The sequence below is a fragment of the Rhinolophus ferrumequinum genome, chromosome 10 (genome assembly GCF_004115265.2).
Source record: "Rhinolophus ferrumequinum isolate MPI-CBG mRhiFer1 chromosome 10, mRhiFer1_v1.p, whole genome shotgun sequence".
Taxonomy (NCBI): Eukaryota; Metazoa; Chordata; class Mammalia; order Chiroptera; family Rhinolophidae; genus Rhinolophus; species Rhinolophus ferrumequinum.
In genome coordinates, this window is record NC_046293.1 from 66,146,216 (window position 1) to 66,162,796 (window position 16,581).

Sequence of the window (16,581 nt, forward strand, 5' to 3'; positions counted from 1 at the left end):
CCTGGAGCAAAAACTTATAAAAAGCAGTGTCCTCAGTCTGTGATCTAATTGAGCTTTGTAGTACACCTGGTTCTGCAAGAAGGATTTTCTTTCTTCTTCTCTTGGTCTTTTTTACTACCTTTGTTGCTTCCCTATGAAAGTGGAGGGTGTGTATCTTCTTTCAAGTTACTGACATTTTCCCTCCTTGTGAGGGTTTTGTTGACCATCAAGCAGGAAAACAGTCCAAAAGGGAATGAATCCTGTATACACAGGAAAACTTTCTGTGAAATGTGAGAAGATATACTTATATCAATCCAAAAGAAAACATTTCTATGTTTATATTTTTAAAGTATTTAAAATAAGTTTACCATTTCTCTACAGCAAAACTGCTGGTCTTATCTCCAAAACGGTAAATTCTTGAATTTAGGAAAAAATTTTAAAGGGATTCCTTTTAAAAAATATGACTCCTCTTAAAAAAAGACATTCCTCTGATAAATGAATATTCATTTACCTTAAAAATGAAGATAACATATAAGCAGTAAATACAGAAATACAGAATTTAGACAGATTATAATGTTCAAAGTCTTGAAGAAGCAATAATATCTCAAAGACAAGTAGTTCTAAATTAATCTACATAATGCTCAGGAATTTCAAAAGAAATCTCAGGGCTTTAGAAACATCACGTTTTCCCCCCAGATTAAGCCATTAATATAAAGAAAGAGGCCAAGCAGTAATAGTGATTCAGAAATTGCATGGTAGTTTATCATCTAGGAGGTGTTAAAATTAGTGAAATATTGCTAATTAGCTTATTATAATTCAGTCACTAATAAATAACATACACATATACGAGTAAATGGCTAATACCTAATAAAGACATTGAGAAGTTAGAATTTACTTTAAAAGGCAGTTTCCCAATTTCCAGGCAATTTTGAAGGATCTGGCAGAAAAAGTAAATTGGAATGATTAGGACATAAATTTTTAGACCACTTGGAACAAGTCATAATGCTTTATGTAATACTACAATTTTCTCTTTTTGTTACAAATAATCTATTTTCTTCCAGTGCCAGTTCAGATCCTGGCAACTATTGTTTTGAAGAAGTAGCTGAACAAAATAACGTTGTATAAAGTATTGAAGAAATGACAGCATTAGTGAAAGATGTATCTGTTACAGAAAATGATGAACAACGTCCCAGCCAATTTACTTAAGGTTTCCTCAGCCAAATCAGTATACGTACAGCTCTGTATCCAAATTATGATGCATTGTAGTATTTATAGGACATAAGTTTGTTCTTTTACAGTTATCTTCCTATTTTTGGGCAATTAAATGCTCAGTTTGGAAATTCTTGTAAGCAATTAGTGATGGAAAAATTCAATGTCACCAAAATGTTGTGCCCGAGTCCAGCACATAAGCAGAATGTTTCCCCAGTGTCCCTGCAATTAGGCAGTACCCAGTGCCCATTTCTGTTTCATTTTGGCTGCCTACATCTCTCTCTCTCTCTCTCTCTCTCTCTCTCTTTTTTTTTTTTTTTTTTTTTTTGCCCTACCTTACCTCTTTATTGAAGGCCGATTACCCGCCTGTTCCCTTTGTAGAATGCCTGGATTCCCTACCGTGTCATGGATGCTAATGACCTTCAGCCTTCTCTTCTTTATGACCCCTTCTACCATGGGAAACCATTTAGGGAATCACTTTTCAGAAAAAAGAGAACAAGGATTTTTCTCCCTTCCTCGAAAAGGAAAAAACATTGCAACTACGTAACTTCTTAACCATAGACTACTAAAGAAGATAGTGTGAATAAATTTGACCTTTGACTAATAATTTCTTCAAAGTATCTTCAAGTCATATTCAAGTTATTTATGTTTTGAATCATATCCTTATGGTCCGCAGTAATCACTGTATCTAGTCGCGTAATGTAGTATTCAAGTCAACCAATTATACACATGACAACGATCTGCTCTGTGAATTAACTATAGCAAAATCTAAATTTGTGATCAATTTCCTCTTGATGCTATTCCCATCACTGCATAGTTTCTTTGTGACTTGTGTATGCCAAGGGTTTTGATTCTCACTGTGACTGCGCATTAGAACCACCAGGAGAACTTTAAAAAGAAATTCTAATGCCTTGGTCCAGCCCTCGAAGATTCGTACTTGGTTGTGGGTGGGTCTAGGGCATTCATGTTTTTTAAACAGTTCTGCAAGTGATTCTAATGGGGAGACAGAGTCAAAAACCAGTGGGTTAGAGAAAGCACTCATCTATTGGTCAAGAAAAGTAAAATAACCAAAAGGATTCATTGTGATTAATGTTTGTGTTTTTACGGTAAAAGATGTTACCCATGTTACTGAATGAATATAGGGTGCTGGTACAAAAGGAGGGACTCAAGGAAATTCTGAAGGACAAGTGGAGAATCATTTAAAATTACATTTGACCCTTGAACAACATGAGTTTGAAATGCATGTATGGGTCCACTTACATGTAGATTTTTTTCAATAAATGTAATAAATGTATTTTTTCTTCATTATGATTTTCTTAATAACATTTTCTTTAGCTTACTTTACTGCAAAAATACAGTATATAATGCATATAACATACAAAATATGTGTTAATCAACTATTTGTGTTATTAGTAAGGCTTCTGGTCAACAGTACGCTATTAATAGTTAAATTTTGGGGAGTCGAAGGTTATGCGTGGATTTTGGACTCTGAGTGTTGGTGCCTCTAGCCCCTTGTTCAAGGATCAACTGTAGTATGGAAATGATCATTTTAAATTGGTTGAGTGTAAATGAAATGAGCTGATGCAGTTCCAGACATTCGCTTTTGCATCAGTATATACCTTGGATGGCAAAGAAAAGATAAATTTTTAAAACTGGCTTTTTGCATGTGAAACAAGAGAGAGTGGATGATTAGAAGCTAAATGTTTTAATTTTGCCTTGAGTTTGTTTCTTTGATATGAAAGACCTAAAAACAAAGGACAAAGGTCTGTCTGAGAAACCAGTACTGTAAAAGTGAGAGAAATGTATTGATGAGAAGAAAAACTTAGGTGGAATTAGAAGTGGCTTTAAAATTTAAGTATATCCCCCAAACTGGGTGTACCTAACTATGGGCATTGTGGCTTACAGGCACCTTCTTGGTATCCGGGCTTGTGTGCCCCCCTCCCCACCCACACAATCCCTGGGTGGACAGCGTGTGCTGCTGGGATTAATTTCTGAACTCCATCCTTGAAGTAAATGTTCAATGTGATATCCTTTGCGCTCCAGGGAGGTCCATCGTATCAAAACTAAATAACAAAAGGCTAAGCTGAATTGTGATAACTTCTTTACAGTCTTTCTTTCTCAATGACAATGTGGCTTACTGTAGTTTTTTTCCTTACTGTGGGGATTATATTAAATAATTTTGAGTAAGTACATCAAACTCAATTCCGCAAATATTTCTCTAGCATCTATTATGATCAAAGAACTGGGCAAGAAACAGGAGGACATACAAAGATGAGTTCATTCATATAACAAATATGAATTAAATGCCTAATTAAATGCCTACTCTGTGCTATGCATGCTTCCAGATTCTGAGACTAGAATAGAGATCAAAATAAAGTCTCTGCCCTCATGAAGTTTACATTTTGGAGGGTGATAGGCAAGAAATAGATTTGTAATGTAATATCATGTAATGATACATGTGTACTGAAAATTCAAGCCGTGTGAGGGTAGAGACAATGATGGAAGAAACGAAGGGCTGCTCTTTTGCATGGGATGGTCAGGGAAGATGGCTCTGATGGAGTGACATTTGCACAAAGACCCAAAGAACCTGAAGGGATGAGCAGAGACCTAAAGGACATAGAGGAATGAATCATGTGGTTATCTGAAGAAAGAGTGTTCCACAGGCTGGGGGAACAGCAAGTGCAAAGGCCCTGAGGCACATGACTGCCAGGCTTGTGTGAGGAGCAGTGAGGAAGGCAATGATGTAGGAACACAGTGAGGCAGACAACAGCGGGAGATGAGAGTAGGGCCTTACAGAACGTGATGAAGACTTTGGATTCTATTCTACCGGTAATGAATGGTAGGCTCACTGACGTTGAGCAGGACTGAGATATAATCAGACTTAGACCTTTAAAAAATGTAAATGATTCCTCTGGCTGCTGAGTTGATGATAGAATTTTTGTGTGTATGTGAGTGCGTGTGTACACACGTACATAATTGCTTGTACAAGGTGAGAGGTACAGAGGCAAGACTGGCCGTGGGGAGTCCAACAGGACAGGCAGAAGATGGTGGTGACTTAGATCAGGAGTAGCACTGGTGAGGTTCGCTAATGGATCATATGGAAGCAATGAGGGAAAGAGGAGTTGAGGATGACTCCAAGGTTCATGGCAAGCCCACCTCGGTGAAAGGAGGTGATTGTACTAGACAGGAAAACGAGAGGAGAGCAGTTTTCGAGCAGCATGGATGAAAAAGCAAGGGTTCCGTTTTAGATATGCCTAAAATCCATATCAGTGAGGATGAACCCATGAGTTTCTGCCCTCAGGAGATCACTGTCTAGCAGAGGAGATAAGAACACAAACAACTATCAAACAAGGTAAAATGTTAACTTCTGCAGGGAGGTCCAAACAATATGCTATGGACATGTAGAGAGGAAAGGTTAAGGGAAAAGCTTCGGGGAGAATGAAACATCATTTGCCGTGATCTTGAGAATGAATAGAATTTTCGTCTTGGGAGGAAAGCTGGAAGGTATGAAGAGAACAAGGAAGAGAAAATGCCAGGAGTAAAGCTATGGAGCTGTGCAAGTAAGGGGTATTTTACAGGATGGGCAAAGTAGACTGGAACACAGGGCACAAAGAGTGGAGGCTTGTGAGTAAGGCAGGAGAAATCTTTGGCAGCCAGCATAGGTTTACTAAACACTGGGAAGCCCTGGTGCTGCCCTGCCCCCCAAGATGTCCACATTCTAATCCCCAGAATTTGTCAATATCTTATGTTATACTGGCAAAGGGGAATTCAACTTGCAGATGGAGTTAAGAGTGCTTGCTAATCAGGTGACATTAAAATAGGGAGATTATCCTGGTGGGTGCAGTGTAATCACAGAGGTCCTTAACTGTGGAAGAGGAGGTCAGAATAATGCAATCTGAGAAAGACTCTACAACCCATTGCTCGTTTTGAATAGAGAAGGAGGCCATGAGCCAGGAATGCAGGCAGCCTCCTTTTCCTGGGAGGTGGGAAAAGGCAAGAAAGTGGATTCTCCCTAGAGCCTCCAGAAAAGAATGCAGCTCAGCTGGTGTCTTGATTTTAGCTCAGTGAGACCCATTCTGAATTCTGACCTCCTGAATTGTAAAATAATACATTTGCATTGTTTTAAGCAAATTTTATTAACTAAGTTTGTTAGGACAGCAATAGGAAACTAATACAGAAGCCAAGGAAGGTCTTTGAATAGGTGACTAATATGATTAAATATTTAAAGACTTGGTCAGAACATATTAATAATACCCATATTATAGCTCTTTAGAAACAATATAATGTGCAGGCTGCTGGGACCTTTTCATAAGTTTTGACACACTTTGTTTATTTAAAATGTTTTAGACACTTATTATAAATGAAGATGTCAAGCCTTATTTAGCTTGAATTAAAACACTTTTTTTTTGGTCTTTAGCAGAGTTTCATATTCAGTTGAGTTCCTAGATAAACAGTACACTTATGTTACAATTACCATAATTAATCACAGTAAAATACTGAATAGAATGGCTTTTCATATTACGTATGTTTCTAACTATTCCTCATGCTGTGCCTTAGCTATTCCCTAGAACACATAAATCCATGTGGAAAAACTTGTACTTTTGAGTTGTGGTAATATCCACTTCTTTAAAAATTATCAGTGTTATATTGAAAACCATGTGTTTATGAAATTATTTAATTATGTGACGATTCTTGTAAGTGAACTAATTCAAACAAATTCATTTTAAGTATTTGCTTTGTTGAGTAGCAGAATTCAGTAGATTGGGTCACTAGAAGTTCTCTGTATACTGTTGCACATGTGAAAGACTATCCGTTCATCTAATTCTTCTGAACCACTCATCTAATTGATTTAGTAGACCAAATGGACTTTTAAATCTTATGTGGTGACCAGTTTGCTAGTTATAATCTCACTATATTACAGCAGCATATATTGATGTTGTATCTCATTAAAGAAAAATCCTAAATCCTAGAAAGTTAACCTAATTTTTCCTTTTGTAATACATATATTTATATAATAGTTTTTATCAGGCCAACATTATTTTACAATGTTTCTAAAGAATGGAAAACCAGCCAATAATACTGCTTAGTAACAACGAAATCCTCAGTTCTGCTTATCAGTTCCCATATGGATTTCGTCTACATAAGGTTAAGAAATACACAAAATAAACTAATGCATACTTGAAAAAAAAAAAGAAAGTGAAAAGACAACTACAGAATGAGAGAAAATTTTTACCAATCATACCTGATAAAGGTCGAATATATATGATATATAAAGAACTTTTACAACTCATAATAATAAAAAGGGCAAATAATTAAGAATTTTTTTTGCCAATTAAGAAATAGGCAAAAAATGTGAATAGATATTTTTCCAAAGAAGGCATGCAAATGGCCAATATGCATGTGAAAAATATGTTCAACATCATTAGTCATTAGGGAAATAGGGAAATACAAATAAAAACCACAATAAGATACCAATTCCAACCTACTAGAATGACTATATATGTATTTTAGAAAAGACAGTAACAAGTGTTGGTGAGAGTGCGGAGAAACTGGAACCCACATACATTGCTGGGAAAAATGTAAAAGATGCAGCCACTTTAGAGAACAGTTGACAGTTCCTCAAAAAGGTGAATGTAGTTACCATATGACCCAGAAATTCCATTCTTAGGTACATACCCAGGAGACATGAAAACACATGTCCACCCAAAAGCTTTTATACAACTATTCATAGCAGCATTATAATAGCCAAAAAATAAAAACAACTCAAATATCGAGCAACTGATGAATGGATAAATAAAATGTACTATATCCATATAGGGAATATTATTTGACTCTAAGAAGGAATGAAGTGTTGATACATGCTGCAACATACATATTTTTGAAACATTAAAATTGAAAGAAAAGTGACAAATTTGGAAGAATATTTGCACCATGGTAGAGAAATGATTTAAAACTCAACATGTGCATAAATCTTAGCAATAAATGCCTATCTCTTCAGTAGAACACTAGGTGTAATGGTTAATTTTATATGCCAACTTGACTGGGCTAAGAGATGCCAGAAAACTGGCAAAACATTATTTCTGGGTGTGTCTGTGAGGGTGTTCCTGGAAGAGATTAGCATTTGTATCTATAGACTTGGTAAAAAAGAGCTAATGTGGGTGGGCGTCATCCAATCTGTAAGGACCTAAGTAGAACAGAAAGGCAGAGGGAGGGCTAATTTGTTCTATGTTTGGGCTGGAACATGGCATTAGTGCCCTTGGTTCTGGAGCCTTTGGACTTGGACTTATGTCTTTGGCTCCCCTGGTTCTCAGGCCCTCAGACTCAGACAGAATTATATCACTAGCTTTCCTGGGCCTCCTTGCAGAGAGCAGATCATGGGACTTCTTAGCCTCCATTATTGCGTGAGCCAATCCCCCATAATACTCTGAAACATGTGGGAAAAGACTAAATAATACAACTGTGAGGGTCAGTGTACTGAAGATGAGGCCACTTGAGAAAACCCTAGTGTGTTGTACTTGTACACCCATCTCACCCAACCAGTTGACGTCACCACAATATGGAGGGAATGGAAAAGCCTGTTCTACAGTCCCCATTTTGGGGACAATATTAGGTTTCACAAACGGTGTCCAGGACAGAGCTACACACATAGCTGGTTTCATGGGAATAATGGAAAAGGCTGTGGTGCTTACACCTGAATCTGTGCATCTGTAGGTCAGTCACCTAACTTCTTGATCCTCAGTTTCTCCACAGACTGGGGATTATAGATAATGTATGTAACATTCCAGAAGGTATTATTGATAAATACTTGAACAAATTGAACAGGTAAATCTTGGCATTTGCATTTGTACTTACTGAGGCATCAAGTAGGGAAAATTTCACAGATGAGGAAAGAGTTTAGGGATTTTTGTCACAAACTTTATTTGTCATATTGAGGCAGCAGCATAGTTTCTGGTATCTCAGTATCTCCAATTCTCCATTCCTTAATCTTTATAGCTGGTGGGAAAGTACCTACTTGTTCAAATATCTACAGGTTGTATTATTTTTAAATATCTGCAGGATCGTTAATTCACCAGAGGTTTATGGAGAACCTGTAAGTGGCAGGCTGTACTGTAGGTTCTGGGGATGCAGTGGTGAAGGAAATTCCTGCTGGGTTGGAGCTTGCTTTCTGATGCAATCCGCGGAGAACTTCACTCAGTGGTGGGTGCACTCACTGCTTAGATTTGAGGTGGCCTCTACCTCCTCGCTGCCTTGAGCTTTCTTTCATCCAGCTTTAGCTCCCATGCCCAGGTGATATACTGAATGTCTGTTTTCGGGTTAATGTCAAACACTTTGACCTTCAGTGTTTTTCAGCTGATGTTTATTTTATTTTGCAGAGCAGCTGGGTAGAAAATTAACAACACAAATTTATGGCATTAAAATCTTGCAGAGCTTCAAATTCCCACTGGAGATATGCTGAGCATTTTCAAGGAGTGCAGGTTTGTTTTGTTTTTCCGGAAAGATAAGGTCAGATACGAATCCTCAACAAGTTTAGTTACCAAAGAAAGGCTCTTCAAAAACACATACTTAGAAACAAGAATGAGGAAATAACCACAAGTACAGGAAAAGTTAAAATAATTTTGAGTGAATACTTTTATCAATACTATGCCAATAAATTTAAAAACCGTAGGATGATATGGTGATTCCATAGGATAATATAAACTTCCAAACTAAAATAATCTAATAGAGATTTTAAAAAAGTAGATTTTTCTCCAGTTCTCAATAGAATTGTTGGAACTCCTCTGTCCCAACCCCTTTTGCCACCTATAGACAATTGTTTTTAACTATTTTCAGTTTTTTTCTTGGTATTTACCTTCATGTTTCTAAACAGTAGGCTCTCTGATGTATATATTTTAGATTCTATTGCCCGCCTATGATGGAATATGAGGATTTAACTTGCTTACATCACCCTGTTCGACCCCATTTTTCCTCCCTCATCCTTTAAATGTAGGCCTATCATAATTTTTTACTAAATTAATATTGAATGCTTAACTTATTTTAACTATGTATTCATTTCTGTAACTTTATTTTTCTTGAACTAATAATCATCCCCTTTTCATATTTTACTTTCTTAGGTAAACTTTTCCAAAATTCTCCCAAAGAATTGTAAAACACCTTCGTATACTGTTTTTCATATGGTTATTCATAATAGGTAACCATTTCATTCTCCTTTTAAAATTCCCTGGGATACCCTGTCTGGACTCCTGCAGCCTAGTGTCCCAAACTGAAATGGTTGCTCCTTAGGACTGCCGTGGACCTCCTCTGTTGGATACTCTGTTTCCTTGACCCCCATGCCTTCCGCTCTCTTGGTTTATACCTTTGTTTTGGTGGAGTACATCCTCAAGTAGCTTTCTGAGAAAGAGTGCATGAGAAATACAACTTTTAGAGTTTATGAATTGATCAGAGTTCTGTTTCTGAGAAGAGATTCAATTTAATTAAAATGCAATTTATTATTTGTTAGCCCGTGCCCATAAATGCACTTCTTAAAAGAAAAAATAAACGATCAGAAGTTTTGTTCAAAGTTATTTTCATTGAACTCAATTTTTTTCATCTGCCAAAATTGGTCATAGGCTTCAAGTACCCACTAGCACACTGCAGAGTACTCCTGGAAGTACGTACATCTAGTATGAGGAAAACAGGCCTAGATTAACAATTGCATAGCAGGACAAGTTGGGAAAGGTGATAGAACACAAAGAGGAGACACCTTGGGAGTGTGAGCCATTTGCTTATGAAACTGATTTGCCTGCAGGACCTCCTTCAGCCCTGTAAACCCACTCTTATGTCCTAGTGGGTCACATAGTCCAGTGTACAATGGATAATATGATGATTTGATGTTACACGTTCAGGCATTCAGACTCTACTGACAGTAACAAACCAGTGGCTTCTCAAAAGGAGGATAGTTATTTGCCAAAGAAAGCATGGGTTTACTTTATGCTATCAGGACTCTCAGTGGGCGCCCTATATCCTCCAACTGGCACAGACCCCTTATATACTGTTGGGGGCACTGGGCCACAATAGTGAACTGAGAGGACTTCCTGTAGCCTAAAGCAGCTGGAGCAGGTTCATCTGTTCTGGCTGCCACCGGAAGCTGGCAGTGTTATGGGCAGTGTTATGGCGGTGGTGTTTCCTGAAATGGGTCAGAGTAGTAATCCCAAATACTGGTACTACATGTTTCTTTCAAAATATGGAGATGCCCACCAAGCATTGTGGCTCTTTCTTCTTTTAAGGAGTGAAAGGTGCCGCTATCTGTCTTTCACTTTGGAGGGGGTATCCAGAAATTCCATAGACCACTAGACCCCAAGAAGCATGACTGATGTGATAAGACTTAAGTTGCTCACCGTCCGGCTCACCTGTGCTTCACCAGGGAATCTAGGGCACTGTGTATTGTCTGCTTTCCAGAGAAATAACGTCTGAGTCTATGGGACGGTGAGGGGTCAAGGTCCCTGCAGACTGTAGCATTATGACCAGTGAGGTCAGGTGGTTCTGAGTAAGACAGCCAAGTCTGCACCATCCCTGATGCTCTCTGTCCACACGGATGAAAAAAAACAGCATTTGCTGGAGCCATCACCGTAGAATAGGCTCCAGAGGTTAGTTTATTTGCTTTAAGAGACTCTATCTGAAACAGCAGCTGAAAGTAGAGTCACTACTGATTCATTTAACAATACAGTCATTCTCTAAGCCATTTCTGTCTTCTTCAAGAGCCAAATAGGCAAGGTAAATGGCCGTGTGAAAGGAATTCCCACTCCTGCAATCTCTGTGACTTCCCGGGGAAGCAGTATTGGGGTACAGGTTTACTGTAGGGGAAGGAGCCAGTAGTTTCACAGTCACCTACCATAATATCCTTCTGCCCATGGGTAAGGGGCTCAAGGTAGGAGTGAGGACTGGTGCTAACATGTATCCTGTTTCTGTACATTCAGGATCTGCAGGAACAACCACAGGAGAGTTCATGGATCACTGGGCCCACTGTCACACCACTTGGGTCAAAACTATTTTTCCCTGACCCAGAGAACCCCCATTCTGAGCACTGTCATACTTAAGATAGCCAGCGATCAGGGTTAGCACAGAGCCAGTGGTCAGTAATACTCTAAATGTCTGCCCTTTCCTCACCGCACAGCTATTCTGGTAAATGTCTGTATGTTCTCTTGAGAAAGGGTAGGAGGAAATTTCGGTAGGCACGACTTGACTTGCTACTACGGGATTTTTCCTCAAGGCTAATCAGCCTCCCCTTCATTCAAGGAGCTTTAGACCTGGGGATTGGATGAGGAGCCTTATCTTACATCACTGGACTTTATTTCATCAAACCTCAAGTATTTTTCAGGTATGTAGGTCAAGGAGAACCCTAGAAGGCTATCCACCATTTTAGTCCTTGGGGTCCTATGATTCATTAGCCACTGTCAAAGATCTCTGTGGATCAGATCATTTTTATTATGCTCACAAATTCTGTGGGTTAGAAATTCAGGCAGGGCATGATAGGGACAGTTTATCTCCGCTCCATGACGTCTGAGGTCTCAGTGGAATAGTCAAAGCCTGGGGGCTGGAATCATCCGAAGGCTCGTGTACTCACATATCAGGCAGTTGATGCTGGCTGTTGGCTGGAGGGCTCAGTTCCTCTCCACACAGGCCTTTTCATGCGGTCTATCTGCATTGGCTACTTAGGGTTTCCTCACAGCAGTGTCCAGATTCCAAGGGCAGGCATTCCTAAGAGAGAGATGCAAGCAGGAACTATGTCACGTTTTCTGAATTAGCCTTGGAAGTCACACAGCATCACTTTGTAATCACAGGCTCATCCACGTTCTAGGGAAGGGAAGATAAACCCACACCCCTGAATAGAGGAGTGTCAGTGTCACATTGTAAGAGCATGTGAAATGGGATAAATATTGGTACAGTCATCTTTGGAAAATATATTCTGCTATAAATATGAAACATCAATTTTTATCACCACCATCTATCAATCTGGTTCTAGGGGACTTATCTTGGACAGGGCTTAGTGGTCTCCTTCATGTAGAAATGATGTTTGTAGTATTTCATTAACTATATAAACACACACACACACACACACACACACACACACACACACACACACACTGGATTTGTGTACCTTACAATAAACAATACAGGACACACTAATGTCATTAGTGAGGCATATCGGAATGCATGCATGAACATTTAAGAAAGTTTTCTTTTATTTCAGTGTCCTATATGCTCATGAGAGGATTGGCCACCTACTCAACGATTTTATATTACAATTATAAGCCATTGAACAAATTTTTACATGTACAGGTCATGCTTGTTATAAATAATAACTATTGAGCTTCTTCCAGATTAAATTTCTTGTTTTGGTCTGACTTCTTCTATTTAGAATTGACCTTTACATTTGGCAAGACTGTGTATTTTTATTTTCTAACTTTAAAGCGGAATGAACTGTTTTCTCTTGAAAGTGGAGTGTTGTTTCAAACTTTTCTCAGCTATGATAATATCACCAACCTTAGCAGTCTTGTCAGATCCAAAAATTAAATGAATATTATTTCATTTAAAAAATGCAGATGTGGTATCAACTCACAATGATAAATTCTAACTAAAGGAGCATTGGTGGCTGGGTAGGGATCCTCTGTGGGAGGTAGGAGAAACTTTCACAGAAGCATTTCAAGGGAGAAGAACAATTCTCCAGTGAGTAGTAGTTCAGATAATTTGGGCATTTTCCAATGCCATCTCCCATGCCCCCTGTGCTCCGAGCACATTAGATGACTCAGTCTTTCTGGAACATCCACACACAGAGTCTTTGCACTTTCCATTTCTTCTTGGAATGTCATCTTCCCAACCCATTTACTTGGAAGCAAACTCTAAGGACACAAACTCATAGGACACAAGACTTCTGTAAAGTCTTCTCTCAAAATCTCAAAAGCCCAAAGCCCAATCTTCACTTCCTCTTTCACTTCACTTCCACTTACAAAGCCCTTTGTAAATATGCTATTACAACACTGCATGCTCTGGGGAAGGGAGGAGGGAAAGGGGTAAGGAGCGAGGAATATCTAACGCGGTCCCCAATGTTTAGTTAAATAGATCTCGTGTTTTGTGCAGTGGTTTTCTTAAATGACTCAGTAATGGAAGAAAGTGAATTCTGCCTACTCTGCCCACATGATTGAAATGTAATCCTCAAGACACTTACCACACAAAGAACCCACTCAAGAAGAGTTCTATTAAAATATAAATCCATTGTGGCAGGCTGAAAAAGAATGCTATTATAAATCTTGATAAGCCCTAAAATAAGATGATGGAAAAATAAGTAATAATAGGTATGTAATCAAATATTCCACATCAAGTGATGATACATAGTATCTTCCCTTAATAAACTCACTGGAAGCCTTTCTGTTAATATACCCGGAATAGCCCAGTTGATCCCATCAACTTTGTTCTTGAATGCAAAAGTAAAAGTTAAGCATTAAACAAATATATCACATGTCTCTTTTTCTCCTGACCTTTGAAAGAAAGTAATTTCATGCAAGTTTAGGCAGCAAATGACACAGACTCTAGGCAGGTTATTTGGGAAACAGTCATATTAGATATTAGGAAATGATGCCTTTGCAAATGAAAAACAAAAAAGGTCAGGACTGGATGAGGAAGTTTCTCCAAGGGAATGCTCATTGTCCTCCATGACTAAAGACACTGCATCTATAAATTCATCTAAGTGAAATTACATTCATGGCACCAAAAACCAACTCTAGAGCCAAATTGAGGCCGGAGGGAACAAGTGAAGACTTACAGTGCATTTCTCTGAGAATGTACCAGGAAAACGAAGGACTGCAAGTGACTGGTTCCAGTCATGCTTCAGCCATTAGTAGTCCTCAGGAGGACTACACCAATTTCATTTCTAAAGAATCATTACACTAGTTCTCCAAGAGAGGAATACAAAAGTAAGCTCATCTCCCTTAGCCCCCAATCAGGGAGCACCAAAGAGAGAAAACTGGGAAGCTGTAAAGACAGACAGATGTAGGAGGCAGTGTGGTGCAGTGGTTAAGAACTCGACAGTCTGAATCCCAGCTTTGCCGTTTCATTGTTACTTAGGGCAAGTTTTCCTAAACCCCTCTGCCCCTCAGTTTTCTCATCTGTAAAATGGGAGTGATTATAATATTTGCTCATTTGGATTAAATGAGATTTGGATTAATGACATACTTGACCTATAGTCAACAAATGTCGGCCTTGATGATGTTGATGATGATGGTGATGGTGATGGTGATGGTGATGATGATATGACATTATTCTTTGTGCCCCTCCCCCAAAGGAGAGAGATTCATGATGGAGCTATTATAGTGTCTGGAAAGCCATCAGACTTGAGCAACATAGAAAGAAAAGGAATCTCTATGACTGATCTTATAAAATTTTTTGCTAGAACACTACTTTGAAATTTCATTTATAACTTATTTTAAAATATTAACCATTTACACTGATCCGCTTAAGTAGAATTGAGGAGGAATCTAGGGAGAATCTGAGTTTGGCTTCACAGACATTTTAAAGACCAATTAACCTGGAGAATCAAGATAAAAGAAAATGAACAGTAACGACTTTTTGGAACATAAAGTTTAGCCTTTAAAAAATTTTCCTTTCAAGGCAATATGAGCTTTAAACATTGCTAGAGTAGTCTAAGATCATTATTTAATCTATGACACTCTTTGGAAAGAATGCTGTCCATGGAAAGAATACTTGGATTTTGATCTCAGGTTATTTTCCTTAATGAAAAAAATACTTTGCTTCCAAGAATCCATCCACACTAGCTCAAAGTTTCCTAAAGGCAAGAAACTTTTCTTTTATTTCACATGAAACCATGACATATGTAATATAAAACTACGCACTCAGTGAAAGTTTGTGTGTGACTTTTTCAGAAACATGTAGGTGTGATTCTCCTGGTTAGATCATAGAATTGTCATTTGATAGAGACATTTCTTTAAAACCCATCCCCAGTTAATGTGCAAAAATTTTAAGTCTGCTTTAATTACATTTGGTCGTTACTTGTTATTCCCTAAAATGTTTATTATACCCCTTATGTCGAGTATACCCATTGCAAAAAGGGCTCTGATGAATTTTTAGGGTTTCACAGCTTCTACCTCTAAATCTAGAAATTTCTCCTTCCTACAAAGAGCACAATTGTCTCCTGTTCTCCCTTTATAAACTAATTGATCGTGATATTTTAAAAAATGTTTTAAAAGAGACGGAAACGTCCAGCACATTATAGGAAATAAGCAATAGGAAAATCAGATTCCCCTTATGAACATTTCCCCAAGTACGGACCCCCAAGAAAGGACCTACCACACTCGGCCTTTTTTCTGGCTGAAACGGTGTCTTGGTTGGGCTGCCAGTCATCTCCCCAGTGGGCAGGATCTCTCCTGGGAAAAAGATTGTAATAGTGTTTGTAGTCCTGCTTCCGCTGGGGACATGTTTGCTGTACCTCCAAGAAGAGAATCAGAAATGTAGAGCTAGAGATTGTTTTGGAGACTACAGATTAGAAAAAACAACAATGAAATCCAGAAAAAAGATGTTTTGTATTCAAGCCCAAACACCCAACAAATAATAGGACTGGAGCCCTATCTAACGGTCTCCATTGCTTCTAAGCCCAACTGCTGCTTTGAATGAACTCAGAATTCATAATTTCACAGAAACTTTTAGCTTTATATTACTGTTATTAATAGAAGTGGAACTATATATGCAGAAGATAAATATGCAGTGATTCCATCATTAAAATAATATTTGCATAATGTGAATTTGCTATATATAATAGAAAATAGCCAAATTGACTAAAATTTAAAATTTATTTATATTGTCTTTTAAAAAAAATGTTTAACCACTGTGAAAATAGCTTTATCATTTTGAATAAAAATGTTTCTAAGAGTCATTATTTATGTTATCATACAATATTATATTAGTTGTATTAGTTTCAGGTGTACAATATGGTGATACAACATTTTTATAGCTTACAAAGTGATCACCCCACTAATTCTAGTAATCATCTGTCACCATGCCAACTTATCACAATATTATTAACTATATTCCCTTCACTTTTTTCACCCTTTCCCCCACCTTTTCCCTTCCGGTAACCATCCTTTTTAGTCTCTGTTTCTATGAGTCTGTTTTTTGTTTTGTTTGTTGTTTTTGTTTTTTTAGACTCTACATGTAAGTGAGACCATGCAGTATTTGTCTTTCTCTGCCTGGCTTATTTCGCTTAGCATAATACCCTCTAGATCCATCCATATTATCGCAGATGGCACAATTTCATTCTTTTTTATTGCTGCATATTTTCTTTATCCATTAATTGATTGATGGACACCTGGGTTGCTTCCATAGCTTGGCTGTTGTAAATAATTCTGC

At 38.0% G+C, this 16,581-nt stretch overlaps 1 protein-coding gene across 1 annotated transcript in view; it reads left to right on the plus strand.

Annotated features, from left to right (window-relative positions):
- The window catches only part of KCNMB4 (potassium calcium-activated channel subfamily M regulatory beta subunit 4), a 56,444-nt gene that overhangs the window by 1,674 nt on the left and 38,189 nt on the right, over nt 1-16,581 (plus strand). The window lies entirely within an intron of this gene.